We start from the raw sequence: 18,022 nt of genomic DNA, 5'->3' as shown, positions 1-18,022 counted from the left end.
ATTTAATTTTCTTAATCTGTTGAACATCATCACTGAAAAACATGCTAATTTATATTCTCAACTTGAAAGTGTTAATGTATGAGCATAAATGTGTAGAGAGGAATATAATTTATTTTTTGCCATATGTGGAGTTATGTATATAACTTAATTTTGGGAGATTGATCCACGCCCTTACTCCTCCCACTCTCCTCCCTATATAAACCGCCAGAGAGTGGGAGGAGTAAGGGCGTGGATCAATCTCTCAAAATCAAGTTATATACATAACTCCACATATGGCAAAAAAAATCACTGATCCACTGAATAGGCAAGTCCCCTTTGAATTAGAGCTTAGATCGGCCCAAAGAAAACCAACCCGGCCCGGCCCGAGCCATGCACGTTCTGCCTGAGCCCGATCTGACCCTCCCCGTAAATAAGAACAAGTAGAGCGTTAAAACTGAGCTTTTTTTTAAAACCTTTTTGGACTGTTTGAATGAGAGGAATCCATTCAGAATGATGTTAATTAACATTGCAACACTGAAGAAGCATAGACCTATATAGCCTTAGTGCAAAACACATTTAACATCAATAAGGCTATGCAAACGCTCACTGCAGTTCCAGAGCTGCGTGATTATAACATTCTAACTTGTGCAACCTTTTTTTTAAAATACAGTTTTGATTTGTTACTTAGCTATATTGCGATTATCACGCCATAGGTTTCTAAAAAAAAAAAAAAAAAAAAAAAAAAGCATTAAAAAACAGGGCCGACTCGACCCGGGTCCGAGATAAAAAGTGGGAATCGGGTCCGAGTTCAGGTCGGGCAGAGAATCTAAGCTCTGCTTTGAATGACCAAATTCTGATTCAGTGGTGTTCTTTGCTGTTACACTAATAGTCATAGATAGAGCAGAACACTTACATACAACCACATAAGGTGATGTGAGGTACTCTGTTTACACATTTTTAATTATAATAATATCGTTGATTACGATAATTATGACAATGATAATCGTTTATCTGAATTAACATTATCATTACTACTTAATGCATATGGTCCAACTGCTAAGCTATTGTTGTCCGTCTGGCTGAAGAGAGAATACACTAGCATCATTTAAGGCACTGAAGTAAGTGCTCGTCTATGCCAGCAGTATTCTCCACACACTCGCGAGCACACTACAAAAAGCCAAATAATATTAACGAGCAAATCTATTAAGCACAGCGGTTAGGAAGAAACCCCTCTGCTGTCAGACCACAGAGCCAGAGAATGCAATTTGCACCATTCCTATTTTTAGACAAAGAGATTTTAAAGAGTGAAATGAGAGCTCAGCCCAGATGAGAGTCCTAAAGCACTCGTGGTGTTTTAATGAATGCTAATTGTTCCTGCGAGCCAGCTGGGGATCACACCATCCCAGCATTCTCACAGTCCAAGTCATAGAGTTAACCTACACGCCACCATTGCCATTTATTTTTCTATCAGTAATGGATCGTCTGTGCTGCTCCAAAACATTCATTATGATCCTTTCATGTGCTTTCATGTGAAAAACTGAATAAATCTGAAAATGGAGAGGCTGTGTTCTTTAATAGTCCTTTATGAACTTTTGAGGAGTGTAATTGGGGTAATACTGAAATTAAATTTCTAACACAGCGAGTTGGAGTTTATTTGGCTGCACTATAGAAAGTGTGCACCGCAGAGCAGTCGACGCCTGCATTTCCAATAGGGAAATATAAATCACTTGTTATGCGAGTGAATGTGGTCAGTGCCCTCTGGTAATGACTAGAAATTAAGAGACAAGAGCAGTTAAAAGCCTTTGAATTAGAGGCACAATGTGCTAATGCAGAAGAGAAAAGGCTATAAGCAGCAATGACTGAAGGTCAACCTTCAAACAAACCGAATAAAGGGTGCATTTAAAGGGGCTCTGAGTTTTTGTGCGGCACACAATAATGAATAATGCTTAAAGAAAAAACACACCTTCACAAGATTGCTTCAGTTAAAGGACCAGGCATAACTCTGCAGAAATACAATACTGGAGAAAATAACCGAAAAAAAATGTCGATGGAAAATGTGTGTTTATCAGCTGTATTTAATACTATAGATGACTAAAGCCTAAATAGTAAAATTTATTAAGAAATGAAGATAATTTTTTACTTTAAAACACTAAACATAGTTTTGTTTTCTTTGTTTTATTTTTGTTCAGTTGTTTGCAGACATGCATTATATTTGCATTCTCTCATTGCCAAGATAACAGTACTATAAGCTTCAGTGTTTGTTCTAGCAGGAAACTCCTGTGCTCATCACTCATATCTCAACCAATCACCAGCTTCTCACCTCCCTTTACACGCCCTTTTCTGCTTGTAAGTTTCATTTCTTCTCCTTTCTCCCTACTGCCTCTAGTTTGTTCCCGTCAGCTGCCAGCGGATTGGCTCCGCCCCTGTCTCCTACATACGGCAGGATCTGCAAGGGTCCAGGCGCTTCTCCCCCAGGCCGATGACTGGGCCTACTGCAAAGACTAACTTTACATTAATTGTTATCTAAGGCATTGTTAAAACTATTGAATTAAAGCTGTTATTATTGCACACTTTCCTCTGGAGTCTGCCTGATAGAACTGAGTTTTCAATTAGTGGATGAAGTAAAAGCTGGAGTTTGTGACTTATTTTAAAAACATTTTAGCCACATTTCTGAATTGCTATCAATAAAGCAAATGCTCTGACAATAACAAAAAAAAATCATTACCAGTGGTGGAGACCACAGGAGACTAAAAGCATGTCTGATCATTTCTTTTGAACAGACAGAAATGATTTGTTGTCCTAAAAGCCTGTCTACTCACCTACTTCACTTACCCCTTCCACCCCCCCCCCCCTCCTCCATACAAAGAGCTTAAAGTTAACAATGTGCAATGTGAACACAAAGAGAAAGATAATCAGGAGTACAAAAACAGCGTTGAACTACTTTGTGGCTGCTCTGGTTGTTAATAGCCTAGAAAGTTGGGAGCTTGAAATTGTCCAAATTATACTGGTATGCTGAAGCATTATTAGGTCTTTTTACTAGAACTCTCCAGAAAAGCAACCCCTCACCACTCTTTCACTAATGTTTGTAGAAGCAGACTGCATGCCAAGGTGCTTGGTTTTATATACATGTGGCCATGTGAAGTGACTGAATAACCTGAATGCAATCATTTGGGTGAGTGAGCAAAAAATTTGGCAATATAGTATAGTGTATGTTTAATAATGTCTGCACTGTAGTTCTAAGCAATAGCGAGTATTTTTTATTATCTTATTGGTTTCCTATACTGGAACATGAGCTGATGTGGTTAGCTGGCATATGTATGTGTAATTGTTGTCCTTCAATGCCCACACCATCAAAGTATGGATTTCTGAGACCACACACACCCCTTGCCAAGTTGTGTACCTTTCTTTTCATCCAGCTTTTGTTACTTGTCAGGCTAAGCATGATTATTTTCATAAACTAGCTTATATTTCTAGGTTTCTACAAAATCCCCTACTCAAGCTTTAAAGAAACCTGAGACTACAGTGGTAGTATTAATACAGCAGATGAACACAGTGATATTTGAGAAGTGAACTGAAGTTTCCAGTTATATATTATAATAATTTAAACAAAATTAGGCATAAAGTTGGGTACCCTTGTCATTTTATTGTTTTAAATATTTTCAGCACTAATTATTGAAAGACAAAATTTGTTTGGTAATCTAATTGACCCCTGACCTACATACACATGTGAATCCAATTATGAGAAAGGATTCATGTGGCCAACAGCAAGATTTTCTTCTTTTTGAATCTCCTCTGAAGAGTGACAACATGAGAGTCTCAAAACAAAACTCTCTCAAATGACCTGAAAACTAAAACTGTTTAACATCTTCATTTAGGGGAAGGATACAAAAAGCTCAGATCTCAGAGATTTCAGCTGTCAGTTTCCAGTGTGAGGAACAGAGTGAGGAAATGGAAGAACCACAGGAACAGTTCTAGTTTAGACCTGAAGTGACAGACCAAGAAAAATCTTAGATATGCAGAGGAGAAGGATGGTGAGAACGATCACCTACAACATCATCTTGCTGCAGATGGTGTCACTGTGCATTATTTATCTATTGAACATACTTTGCACTGAAGGAGAGGCTGTATGGGAGAGGAATGCAGAAGAAGCATTGAGGTATGCTAAAGCACATTTGTACAAACCAGCTTATAGAAAGTGTTAAGAGGCTGTTATTCCTGCAAAAGAAGGAGCTACTAAATATTGATATTGTTTTTGTTGGGGTTCCCAAATTAATGCACCTGCCTGATTTTTGATTAAATAATTACTGCACACTTTTTGTAAATCCTATAAACTTTATTTCACTTGTCTGCTATATGATGTATTTAACCACGACTGTTGATCCAGTGATTTATAAAAGATAATCATGAAAATTATCAGGGGTGCCCAAACCTTTTCATACCAGTGTATTGCAGCATAAAAATGCTCTAAAATGACAATAACAGTCCCAGTCCAACTCTAGGAACTCTAGCTGCTTGTATTTGTTAGGTGGTGAGAACAGATGCATTCTTCAGGCAAGCCTTCCAAACTGTTTACTGGCATTGTGTCATTTAATTACAGCTGTGAATACTGGTCCAACAGGACACAACCAAGTGCCTCAACTATCCAGCTGCTGTCCGTAAAGAAAATTATTACTATCATAAATTGATGGCAAACTAGACTTGTGTACTATTTCAGACACATTCATCTCAGCTGCAGTGGATTAAAACTTTTTATTTGTCCTCATAGCAGAGATGTGGGATGAGAATAAAAAAGCTGTTGTATGATTTATTAGTTTTATTTACGCATTCTCTGATCGTGTCTTTGCTGATAGATGACTAATATTATTCTAACCCTACAACACTTCATTTTTATACTCCAGTGAAACAGGAAGTCAAGTGCTTTAAGTGCAAGATCAAGCAGATAAGCAGCAACAATAACAACAACAGCAACAACAAGATGTGTTTGCTTGTGTACAAAGAAATCCAAATAATCTAGAGAGCACAGATGAGGCCAACTGAAACCGAACAGAATAATAACGTTATGCATGTATTGCTTAGATATCATCTGGAGTTTGCTTGAGTTTGCACTGATTCTGAATGCACAAATGATTAATTTACCTTGGGCATAGGCAATGTAATCATTAACCTTTTAAACCTGCTGGTATCATTCTGCTATTAATCAAAATACAGAAACTATTGTAAATTTCAGCAAATTTTGTCGGAGTCCAACAGGGTTCTATTTTAGGATCTATGAAGAACTGATAGGGGTGTCACGATTCTCTAAATCCTCGATTCGATTTTATTTCCGACTTTTAGGGTCACGATTCTATTCGATTCTCGATTTTCTTTATTTTTTTTTACAGCAGAGAGGCCTATGCCAGTTTTAGATTAGACTTTGGTCATTCATTGGTTTGATTCATCAAATTTACAATATCTTATTTTAAAAATTGGGCTTGATATAAGTGATGCAAAGTGATACAAGTGATCTGTAATACACCACATTAGAGGAAGTAATGGTCAAAGTTAAATTATTTAATTAAGATATATTTGTAATGCCATCTAGTGGCTTTTTTTGGTAGCAGCAGTGTGCACATAGCAAAATAAATAATAAAAAAAATACAGGAACAGTCATGTAAAAATAATAAAGCAGAGAGCCTTAACAAACTGAACTCTATCCTACTATAACAGTTAAACATGAAAAATAAGACTCGGTCCCTGAGAATGACACGTTTTTTTTCTTTAACAAAGATATATTAACTTTATCTGAGAGAAAGATGCTCCTTAAGGTACCAAAACTATTAACATATTTGAGGCTAGACAAAACAACTGTTATTTTTATATTTTCAAGTTTTTCTTTAAGAAGTTGAGAATGTCCACATGCTCTTTGAGCTACAGTGCGCTTCGCCAATCGATCGATTTCGATGAAATATCAAAATCGTGACACCCCTAGGAAACTGAAGTGTGGGAAGTTTAATATGTCATTTCTATGTGGAAAGTAAATGAACAGCAGTGTTCATCATAAACAGCAATAGAACAGAACATTGTACATACTGTACCTCAAATACCAAGCGCGGCACTCTCTGCTCCATGGCCGCCCTCCTCAGCTGATCTGCAGAGACAGAGGTTAGAGGTTGTTAGAAAGTGCTTGAGACAATGACAAGCAGACATATAAAAGCAAAGGACATGGTGGACTGGGGTATGGGGGTGTGGGCAAGGAGGAGGTAGGCAACAGAGAGTGAAACAGAGATCACTGCGAGAGAAGATGACAAAGAGAGAGAGAGATGGATGGAAGATGAATGACTGCATTCTTTTATGAGCCTGTCAGAGTCTGTGACTGGAACAATTGATTATTAGGCCTGGTTTGTTTGGAAGGCCCACCGTGACCTGTCTCAGTGAAGCCACAGTACAGAGATTGATGTAGTCTGGTCTAAGTGAAGGGAGGCACTGTGTCTTAAAGCTAGAAGACCTATTGCTGAAAGGAGCTCTTCATATCCTGTCTGTTCTCATCCACGAGCTGAAGCTTTCGCCTGCAAGCTTCTGCTCAGCCCCATGACACAGAAAAGGAGCGCTTTGAGCTCTTCACTGAGCTGAAGTCTGAGGAGATGAAGGGCTTTACTTCATACGCATGCATGCATGTGTTACTGCTTCACGGTGGGCAGCATAAAATAAAATGGGAAAATAACTCATAGAGAATCATTCATTCATTTTGATCAATTAATGATAAAGTTTAACATTCTAAATGAGCTGGTTAAAGTCATGAGGAGAAATGAGAAATGAGAAAAAAGAAGGTTTTACAGACATTTTTTTTTTTTTTTTTTTTTTTTTACCAAAAGCTCACCATTACTTTTCATTTACACTATCTGGAAAGCAAAATTTATAGACATGGCAGGATCTAAAATTGTATCAAACATTTTGGCTGCATTAATGCGCTATTCATGTTCCCATTTTCCATGGGTCTAATTCGGGTAATCCGGGGCTTTTCCGTCTTCTCCCTGCTGCTGTGATTCAATGGCAGCTTCACACGTTCGGCTTCCCTCCAATGTAAATGTCAAACGTATTGATGCGTGCTATTTCATGGGAAATTAGAATGCTGCGGCTCTTGTCGCTGAAAGGTCAGACGAAATCTTCCCTAATGAAACAGTTTTTGACCTGATTATTATGTCTGTAGAGCCGACAGCGCTGACACAAATATTACACTACCATCATGGCTGCATTTTTTCTCCCATTATAAACAAATTTATAAATAAACAAATACACATGCATGTGAATTACATGCAAGTACTGTATGATTGAGATGTCAGGGGGGATGGGTATTCTTTACTTTTGCGTCTATGATAATCATTTTTTTCCTCGAATGTCTCCACTCAGTCAGCTGGCTGATATTTGAATTAAGAGTTCTGTGCACTCGTTTGTGAATGATATAAAAATAAAAAAAAAAACAGAAAAAAAAAGCTGCCTGCTGGTGTGATGAATGTGTGTGGTTGCGGGAGCCTCCGCTGAGAAGGCTTACTGTTAATGGAATCACGTTTTGGAAAACTGAAGTGGAATCCCACTTTATTCTAATTTCACAAGCTCCTCGGCTGCTGCGACGGCGACGATAAACGGTGCTATTAACCACTACTACTCGCAATGTGATGCATTCGTTCTTTTTTAAACTTTGCCAGCAGGAATAGTTATTGCTGCGATATTAATTGCCGCTGACAGTTGATGACTATTGGCATGGAACCGCTGGATAATTAAAGAGGCAGATTCATCATATTTATTGTTCTGGCAGCGGCAGGGTGACAAGCCTGACTTCTGGGAGAGTTACTCCCAGCTGAGCTGAAACTGATCCTAACCAACCTGAGAAGAACACGCTGACCTGAATGGAACAGCTTTATTCCCCCACACGCCGTCTGCCTGCGAGAAAGGTTACATATTAATATACAATGCAAATAGATACAGGCAGGCAATGCATTCAAATGGGGAAGAGTCCCAGTCTCATGAATGTTAAGCAGGTGGGGCATTAGCCAATAAGACGGAAATCAAGGAGAAACGGGACACGTAAGACCTAACTGAGGAACAAGGCATGATATACTTCATTTAGGACAGACAGTACAGCAGACCTGCATGACCGACATATATAGTACACACTGTAATACAGATTATTCTAGACTTAGACTATCTATCTGTGAGTCATCCGAGCCCTGCCAGAATACAGTTCCTTAATACAGGCTGCTCTAACACTTCATCTATCTAATGCCTTATTTCAGAGCAAACCTAGGCCAACGATAGGCACATTATCACAGGTCAGAACAGCACTTTATCTGAGGAGCTTCTGCTGCTGTTCCTTACTGTATGAGTGTTTTTATCCAAGTAAAACAAACAAAAAAACAACAGCAAATGACCAAAGCTTTTGCAATTATTCACTCAGAGAAAAAGAGAGGAATGGAAGTACGCAATCGAACCACAGCTCAGAAAAAAGTTCCTCTCGTCCTCCAGATGAGCCAAGAAACTGTCCTGGGTACAGAATTATTTATTCAGAACTTCATTCAGAAGTGATAAAACTAAAGCCTTAATGTTTTATACTATATGTACTCCTAGTAGTACAGTAACCTATATATAGTATATAGTATATAACCTATATAATATACAGTAAATCTATATTAAAGAACTGTTAATAAATAATAATAAAAACAATTATAAAAATAGTGATATATTGTGAAAGCATCAGAATCTTGAAAAATACTGTGATATTCATTTTTGGTCATACTGGACATCACTAGGTCTGACCATAGTGCCTCCAAACACAGATTTGTCTTGGTAAATAAACTGCACAATCATTTTCTGGTCCAGTAGTGGTTTATAACGATGTTATGAATACTTATGAATATTAACTGTACTTCTAAAATTATACTTTGCTTCTAACAGTATACTTATACTTCACTGTTATTTTTAAAACTGTTTTTAAATCATGTGCTGTGATGAGAACAGGCTGACTACCTCAAGCAGAAGTTGCCGGTTCAGCACCACGGACAGCTCTCCAGCTCTGGCCCTGGGAGCGCACCTAAGGCACCTGATTATCATGGTGATCTCTCCAACAGCGAGACTGGGAGCACACTTGGGTCTGCTGCTCCAATCAGCACACATGGAGCCACTCCAGCCAATCAGGAGACATTCACACAGACTCACAGTCTGCTGCTCTCCAGCATCTTTCTTTTTTTTCAGAAGAACTGAAGGAAGACTACATCACACAAACTAAATGTCAAATCCTGCCATAAGCTCCCTGCTGGTTGCCAAAAAAGTGCCAGGGAAAGGTTTTCCATTTATTTTCCCTCCATAAGGATTGATCACTTTAATGTACGCCCCACCAGTATAAGCTGCCCCCGTGTCTGCTTCCCTCAGATCTGCTAACACTGCACTTCTGCCCAGTTCACTGCGGCTGAGGAATTATTGGTCACACTGATGATTGCTAGACTAGGAGAGGAATCAAAATCCAACAGCTAATCCAGTATCCAGCTCTTCTAGAGCCACTTATAGAGCTGTGATAAATGATATGCACTGTAAAAAGTAAAAGAGACCAAATTAAGAGACCACTTTCTGAATCAGTTTATCTGATTTTGCTACTTATAAGTATAATTTTAAGTACAATAACATTTCTCGCAAATTCCAAATGAATATATTGTAATTTAGAGCATTTATTTGCAGAAAATGAGAAATGGCTGAAATAACAAAAATAACTCTGTTTTTTAATCACAGTTTTCATGCATCTTGGTATGTTCTCCTCCACCAGTCTTACACACTGCTTTTGGATAACTTTATGCCACTCCTGGTGCAAAAAGTCAAGCAGTTCAGCTTGTTTTGATGGCTTGTGATCATCTATCTTACTCTTGATTATATTTCATGTTTTCAATTTGATAAAATCAAAGAAACTCATAATTTGTAAGTGGTCTCTTTAATTTTTTTTGCCAGAGCTGTATTTTTCCAAAAGTCATGGGGCTAGTATTGTGACTTTTGCCATGTCCAGTGGATGCTAAATAAAAATGTGCTGACCTGCATGTGAGGGTCCTTGTTCAATGAATAAGGATGTGATTTTTTTTTTACAACAGTTACTTGTTTGTTAACATGGACAATTTTAGCCAGATGCCGCCGGTCACAATCATTACTGCACACTGCACTGTTCACTGTGGGTAGTAATGCCTTCTATAATGAATTCCCGGTAATCACAACACTGTGAACTGAGGAACGTTAAATACTGGCACAAATTTGGAATTTAAATGTCCCAGGCTTTACTCAAACTCCCAAATTATTCACATCAGTGTGCAACGGGTGATGTCGCTCAGCACGAGGCGTCTGTGAGCTGATGTATCGGAACCGAGTCACTGTGCTTTCCTCCGAGTGTGCTGTGATGTTACTTGGCAATGCTGCATCAGCAGCAGTTCGAAAAAAGGCGGTTGGTGACTTCACATGTATCAGAGGAGGCATGTGCTAGTCTTTACCCTCCTGGTAATGGATCATCACTAGTGATGGGGGGAGTCCTAATGAGTTGGTTGGGTAACTGGGTGTGTAAATTGCGAAGAAAATGGGAAAAAAATTGAAATAGGAAATCTAGGAAAAATACAAGTATACAACACCCTCCAGAATTATTCTCAGGAGACGATGGCTATAAAAAGAAAGTGGATATAAATGTAAACAAACCCTTTTATCACCTTATTTTTAAATATTGACGTTTTCCAAGTGCTTTATGTGAGATCCACCTGATACATAACAAATGGCATTTTATCAGCTTTTATGCAAATTCTTACAAAGTGCGTAAATAATTCTGGAGCTGGAACGAAGTGTTAGAATAAAAGCTCTCAGGCACTAACTGGACGCTGACAGCTGAGAAATTGTTCATTCAGAGCACACACCGAGGAAAGGAGGGAGCCATGATGAGAGGAGGTAAATACAGCATGACCATCACCCCCTACACCCCTCTCTCTCTTAACCTTTTACACATCTTCTCAATAAGGACAGCATGGTGGGGCGGAGGTGGGGGGTAAGAAGAAAGGAGAGATAATAGAAAAAGAGGGAGGAACAGTGATGGGACAAAAAGCAGAGAATGGGAGGGGCGACAGGTCAAAAGACAGAGGCAGGAAAGGAAGGAGAAAACTGGAGCTGCAGCAGTGTACATGCAGAGCTGAGAGATACTGTAATATATTATATTTTCAAGATGCATACAGAAAAAAATACATCAGCAGTTGCAGATTTTCGAAAACTACTATTCCAATTTTCTATCATGCACTTTTAAAATAGTGGTTTTATTTTAGTTCAGTTTTATTTGTTTTTTGTAAACATCTTTTTTATTGATGTTACAATTAGAAATCTCTGCATTAGAATAGAACATTAAAACTGAAACAAAGGACATGGAAGGATAATCACACAAACGTTTGAGAAAAATGATAAACATATAAATCAACACTACAAAGTCTTAACATAATTTACGACATAAGTCCAAAAATAAAGGGTTGTCGCCTAACTGCCTAATCTAGCTGTTGCCCAATCCAAAATGATAATGTCCAAAAAATATCCACACCACAGGTGTAATAAAGTTAGATTGGGTTCAAACCATCCTTTCTAAATTGATTTCTTAGCTGCTGTTTTAGCTGCCATCATACCTTTTCTTTGCTGTACCACTCACTCAGCATTAAAGGGGCGAGTAACACAAAAGTAACACAATATTTCCTTTTACTGGTAACTAGTTACTTTTATAGTGGAGTAACTCAGTTAGTAACTCAGTTACTTTTTTAGAGAAGTAACTAGTAAATTTAACTCATTACTTTTTCAAAGTAGCATGCCCAACACTGAATATAACCATAAAGTTTTTAAAACTGAATAGGGCTGCAATGATTAGTCGATATAATCGAAATTGTCAATTATAAAAATTTGTCGACTCCAAATTTTCATTGTCGACTAATCGTTAATTTGCAGCTCTACACAAAGTACTGGGGACACTCAACAGCCTGTGTCTTGAAAAGTGCCCAAATACAACCGATTACACATTTCCTCATTAAATATCAGCACTTTACTCATTTAGAGAGCAATTTTCTGGACATTTGAAGGGCATTTAAATCCCATCTTTAGCTGTTTCTAACGATTTGACGCGAAAATAGAGAAAGCTAGAAACAGGAGCCATACCCACGGCAAGCAGAGATGGAAGGCATGGCAGAAATAATCGTTGACTAATCGACTAATCAGAAAAATAATCGTCAGATTAGTCGACTAACAAAATAATCATTAGTTGCAACAATACAACTGAACATAACCAGAACATATGCATATAATCTCCAGTTAAGCCAAACTGACATCTGCTACAGTTTCTGTCATTGGAAAGTTACATCAGGAAGCCTTGACAGGTGGGTAATGTAGATCCTATGAGCTAGTTTAAAATTAGAGAATTAAGAATTAATTGATGGGACAGATTCTTTGATGATGTGAAGATATTTTGGCATATTAGATACCAATTTAGTGTTGTACAGATTTTGTGCAGGTCTCTGTTCCATACCTGGAATTATTAGATTTAATTAACAGGTCATACTGATGTGAGACTAAGCCTCAGGAAGATGAGTGCACAAATGATCAGGCAATGGGTGGTTAGTACAGTTATTTTTGTCCACTTCTGCTACATATCATCACACTCAGAATGGCAGAATCGAAGAGACTTTTTAATTTTACTTTGTTAAAAACATTTGTTTAACTGGCTTAGAAAAAGACAGTGTGTAAAAGCAGCAAGTCATTATTATTGAACACTGCATTGTTAGCTCTAGTTTTAACCGTAGCTCTTCTGACATAACTCTAGACCAGGGGTCGGCAAGTTTGGAGGCGGGGCCAGATACTTTCCAAGCCATTATGTGGTGGGCCACAAAAAAAAAATCTGTTTTGGAAAATGAAGTGTAACGGGATCTAGTGCTACAGACCAGTAACTCTCCAGTCCAGAGGGTTGTTGAACCCAATTGCAGAACAGTTGATCTCAAAGCAGGTAAAATAAATAAACACACCGCTCCTCACACGGAACCGAACCCGTGTCGTCAGGGTCACGGTCCAATACACTAACGCTACCACAGCTAGTGAATTAGCATATTCCCTTATAAGGAGATAGGAAAGGAAAAACGAGAACGGGCGGAAACTAAAGTCACGTCAAGCGTGACAGAATAACAGGGGAGGAATGTAAATAAAAGCTCGCCAGAGAAGCATTTTATTATTTTATTTTCATTACAGTTAATTATAGTTCATTATAGTTCATTATAGCCTATTCCTGACCTTTGCTCTAGACACTCTTCATTACAATGACTATAAAAACCTGGATGTGTAAAAAAAGATTCAGCCCCCATTGTTTATAATGAAGGTTAAAGTCACTTTCCCACTAGATTATTGGCATCTGTCCCACACTACAGGATGCGAAGTCGTAAATAATAAACATGTTACATATTTAAGATTCACAATCAGGGCAGCACACACTGCTATAGTGAAGATTGAAGCACTAGAAATGTGATTATGCACACCACACACTACTAAAGATCATTGTTCACAATCATCCTGAAATCAGCAGTCTTTTTGCAGGAAGTGTTTAGGAAAAGCAATCAGCTCAAAATGTGCCTGAGTATCCTGTAGTGTGGGCCAGGCATAATTTAGTGTATTACCTTTTTAAAAAACAGCACTTTTCCAGCTGACAGATACGAGTTGTACAGTGCCACCGCTGCACGTGCCTCCATTAAGAACAATGGGGCTGAATTTTCAATTTTCACACATCCATGTTTTTACAGTCATTGTTATGAAGAGTCTCTATTCAGAAGAGCTATGGTTAAAACTGGAGCTAACAATGAGGTGTTAGATGATAATTACTTGCTGCTTCTACACACTGACTTCTTCTAAGCTAATGTAGTATCTTCCATTCTGTCTGAGTGAGATGTTGGGACTGTAAACACTTCTGCTAGTATCCATTTACACTCTTCATTACAATATGCTTTCAGTGTGATCACAAAAGAGCTTACTGCATAGTAAACACATTAACACATATGCTGTTCCTGTGTTGCTTTCAGTAGTTAACTGTGAACAGGGACTGGGAAGCTTACCTGTTAATATCACAGTATTATATGGCCAAAAATTTAGAAGAAATTATTTAAAATAATATTGTATATTCATGCAATAATGGACCACACCATGTGGTATGTGTGGGTGTTAGGGCTGGGCGATATGGAACAAAAATCTTATCATGATATAGTTTTCCGTATCAGTCGATATCAATCTGTATCATGATGTAAATCAAATCACTTTCTGTCACACTTGAAGGTTTATTTTAACTCATAAGCGAGGGATTAAGGGACTTATGAAAAATTGTATTAGTTTAAATTTTATTTAGACAGAAGTTAACACATGAACATTAGAACATTATATAACTGTATGAATAAAAATAAAACACTCAAATCCTGTATATTTAAAGTTCAAATGTTACAGAATAACAAGTAAACAGAGAACTAAATCATTTGGTGAGTTCCAAATCAAATGCAATTCTCTAAAAAAAAATAAAGTAAATTCTGTTTTTAAAAAATCTAAACAAAAGAGAACATTAGATTCACTCAATTGTTCTCAGCTTATGCTCTACAGCAAAATAAAGAAAAGCACAATAAATCCCTTTTATTGCAGTACTGTCTCGTACTGTACTGTCTTTGTGTTTCGCATCAGACACACTCTATTATAGGCTGCAGGACAGGAAGACAAGTCTGTCCACTGCCTCGGGTTTTATAGCTGTCCAGTGGCCGGTCACAATATTACCACCTGTGCTGGGAGCTAGTAAGTGCTTTAACTAACCGCTTAAACATGTCACTTGGCATCATATTGTAGCGTCGGGCTGGACACATTGAAAGGATGCATGAGAAAGACGTTTAAAGTCGTTGCTTTAATGATGGAACTTACAGTGGTTGCTCTCGGCCGCAACCATGAAAACAACAACAGGCTAGCAAGCTAACAAGCTAACAGACTAAATCCAGCACTCGGGTTAAACACACACACATACACAGTGACCCCAGATTCTCTCTCACACACAAACACACACTGCTCTCTTGCCCGACCCAAACATTAGTGCATGAGCTGCTCCGCCTCCACCTGACGTAAATCAATTCTAGCCACATGATTGGTTCAGCGAGAAGCTATTTTTATTCTCGTTGGCTGTTTACATTGTCTGCCTGAAACATTCCCGGAACAAGTTATATTGACGTTTTTATCGACTGTGGCTTATATTTCTACCGAGGGGAAGTTATCTCGCGATAATTATCGTTACCGTTTTATCGCACAGCACTAGTGGGTGTGTGTGTGTGAGAGGGTGAATTATATTTATTATACTTTGAACACGAGTTCAGGGTAGCTTAAGATTGAGAGTTAAAAATAAAGAAGGTGACGGGGTGGTGGCGGGTGCGAGGTGCGACTAGGAGTTATATATAGGACTAAGGAGGAGGAGCTCAGGTAATTGAGACATGGTCTATATCCTTAAATTATCCAATTAACTTAGTGGATAATTATTATATTTGCAGTTTCTACCTTAAATATAACAGCTGAAGTCATTCATTAAAGTCATGACCCTTTACTTTATGACCCTGCTAGAACTTCTACTACACAGTTTTAGTAGATGGTAAGTTTCTTTCCTTTCTGAACTTTCTATGATGGAATGCGAGGGAGTACTTGTATTAACAGTACTCATACAAAACTCCAATAATCACACCTGGATAATTAACTCAGTATTCATTAATCAAATACCTGAACACACCCACTGACAATACAGTCAGAGACTCTGGCAAAGCATCCTTTCTTTAAATCTGCTGCCAGAGAACCTGAGGGTAATGAGGTTCATGCTGGGCAAAATAAATTACATCAGCCTTTTCTGCACTTTCTTATTCTTATTTATTTTGTTGTATGTACAATACATCATAGTGGGTAAGGAAGTCATAAAAGTTGTGCAGGGAAAGTACAAAAAAAGCCCAAAGGTCTTATACTACGCACGTCCCAGCTGAAATCATATTGAATACACTTTAATTTAGACAAAAAGAAACCGATATACAGGAATTATTGGACTTTGCTGATCAGATCAGCATTTAGCCGACTGCCAAAATAATTTCCAAAATAATCAATATTTTTAGCCCTAATTATGTACCGTATTTTTCAGACTATAAGGCGCACCGTATTATAAGACGCACTATCAAAGAACGCCTATTTTCTGCTATTTTTCCATACATAGGGCGCATCGCATTATAAGGCGCGTTAAGTGACACTAGAAAGGGTGCCTATATCAAAGTGAACAGGGGTGGCGCCATGTTTCCCTTCCCCCACCGGGGGTGGTCGCTTGCTGGTGGAGCGTCTCAGTATATATAAATCTAGCTCTTTCAAAGTCAAACGAGTGCTGGATATTAATCTACACAGATTCCTCTCCTGAAAACTGTTTATTTGGGTGAGTAACGTGCTTCAGTTTATTTACAGTAAGCTTAGATTTCCAGATGTCCACTAAGGCTTGCTGCACCAGCGTTAGCATAGCTATCCGCTAGCACGCTAGCTAGTCACCTAAACTAGTAAAGTTAACCCAAACTTAAACGACAGCGTTACACTGAGTAATCCTGCGTGTTCTGGTAAGACTGTGAGATATTAGCTAGCGATTCGTCCCCCGTAGCTTGTTTTAACACGGTAAACAAGCAGATTACAGGCTGATAAAACTCACCTCTGAGAGAGTTAGCGCTTAGCATCTAGCTAATGCTAGCCAGGCAAAGCAGCACAGACTTACAGGCCGATAACTCACCTCTGAACGGTGAACGCTTAGCGATTAGCATCTAACTCTAATAATACTGCTCCAGCAGTATTAAAAGTGCTAAATTTAGAAAATACTGATCTCTGAACAGTGAAAAAGCTAGCTAGCTAAGCGGTTAGCATCTAGCTAATGCTATTGCTGCTCCAGCCACGGAGCTGCACGGCTCTGCACGGAGTGTGTGTTTACTTTAGATAATTTAGATAATACTGATCTCTGAACAGTGAATAAGCTAGCTAATGCTATTGCTGCTCCAGCCTCGGAGCTGCACGGCTCTGGACTCTGTATAGCACTGAAACTCTCTATAACGCTGCACGGAGTGTGTGTTTACTGCTCCTTACAACCTGACGGGTAAAATTTAGATAATACTGATCTCTGAACAGTGAATAAGCTAGCTAATGCTATTTGCTGCTCCAGCCTCGGAGCTGCACGGTGTTCTGTCGAATTCTCCTACCTTGTCGAACCGTGCTGCCCCAATGTATATTTAACTGTAAAAATACAAAAGAAGCACTATTTTAGGGCATGTACCCAGTGATATTGCAGTAGATGTACGTTATTAGATTTGGATTGCATAATTCATTGTACCATGGCAAAGTTATAGTAAATATAGCTCATTACAAACTGCTTTTGTATTTTATTTATGATAATAAGTGTAATTTTTAGTTTCCATTTACACTTTTGTGCAATGACAGTGCGTCCAGGTTGTTTAATGCACATAAACCCCCCCTAAACCAGATTAATTATACATAAAACAGGAGAAATAATTAAATTGTGTAGGTCGGCGCATGCGCAGTACGTTTGGGAAGCATGTATCGATGGGTAGGAAAATTCGACAGAACACCGGCTCTGGACTCTGTATAGCACTGAAACTCTGTATAACGCTGCACGGAGTGTGTGTTTACTGCTCCTTACAACCTGACGAGTAAAATTTAGATAATACTGATCTCAGTGAATAAGCTAGCTAGCTTAGCGGTTAGCATCTAGCTAATGCTATTGCTGCTCAGCCTCGGAGCTGCACGGCTCTGGACTCTGTATAGCACTGAAACTCTCTATAACGCTGCACGGAGTGTGTGTTTACTGCTCCTTACAACCTGACGAGTAAAATTTAGATAATACTGATCTCAGTGAATAAGCTAGCTAGCTTAGCGGTTAGCATCTAGCTAATGCTATTGCTGCTCAGCCTCGGAGCTGCACGGCTCTGGACTCTGTATAGCACTGAAA

General features: G+C 38.5%; 1 protein-coding gene across 1 annotated transcript in view; it reads right to left on the bottom strand.

The window, feature by feature from the left end:
- b3galt1b (UDP-Gal:betaGlcNAc beta 1,3-galactosyltransferase, polypeptide 1b) overlaps positions 1-18,022 on the bottom strand; it is a 196,932-nt gene that overhangs the window by 86,338 nt on the left and 92,572 nt on the right. The window contains exon 2 of the mRNA XM_007257994.4: positions 6,054-6,106. The gene's annotated coding sequence lies outside the window, so the exon portion shown is untranslated. The remainder of the gene's footprint in view (positions 1-6,053; positions 6,107-18,022) is intronic.

The sequence above is a fragment of the Astyanax mexicanus genome, chromosome 11, assembly GCF_023375975.1.
Source record: "Astyanax mexicanus isolate ESR-SI-001 chromosome 11, AstMex3_surface, whole genome shotgun sequence".
NCBI classification, from domain to species: Eukaryota; Metazoa; Chordata; class Actinopteri; order Characiformes; family Acestrorhamphidae; genus Astyanax; species Astyanax mexicanus.
This window is presented reverse-complemented; position numbering and strand designations above follow the sequence as displayed.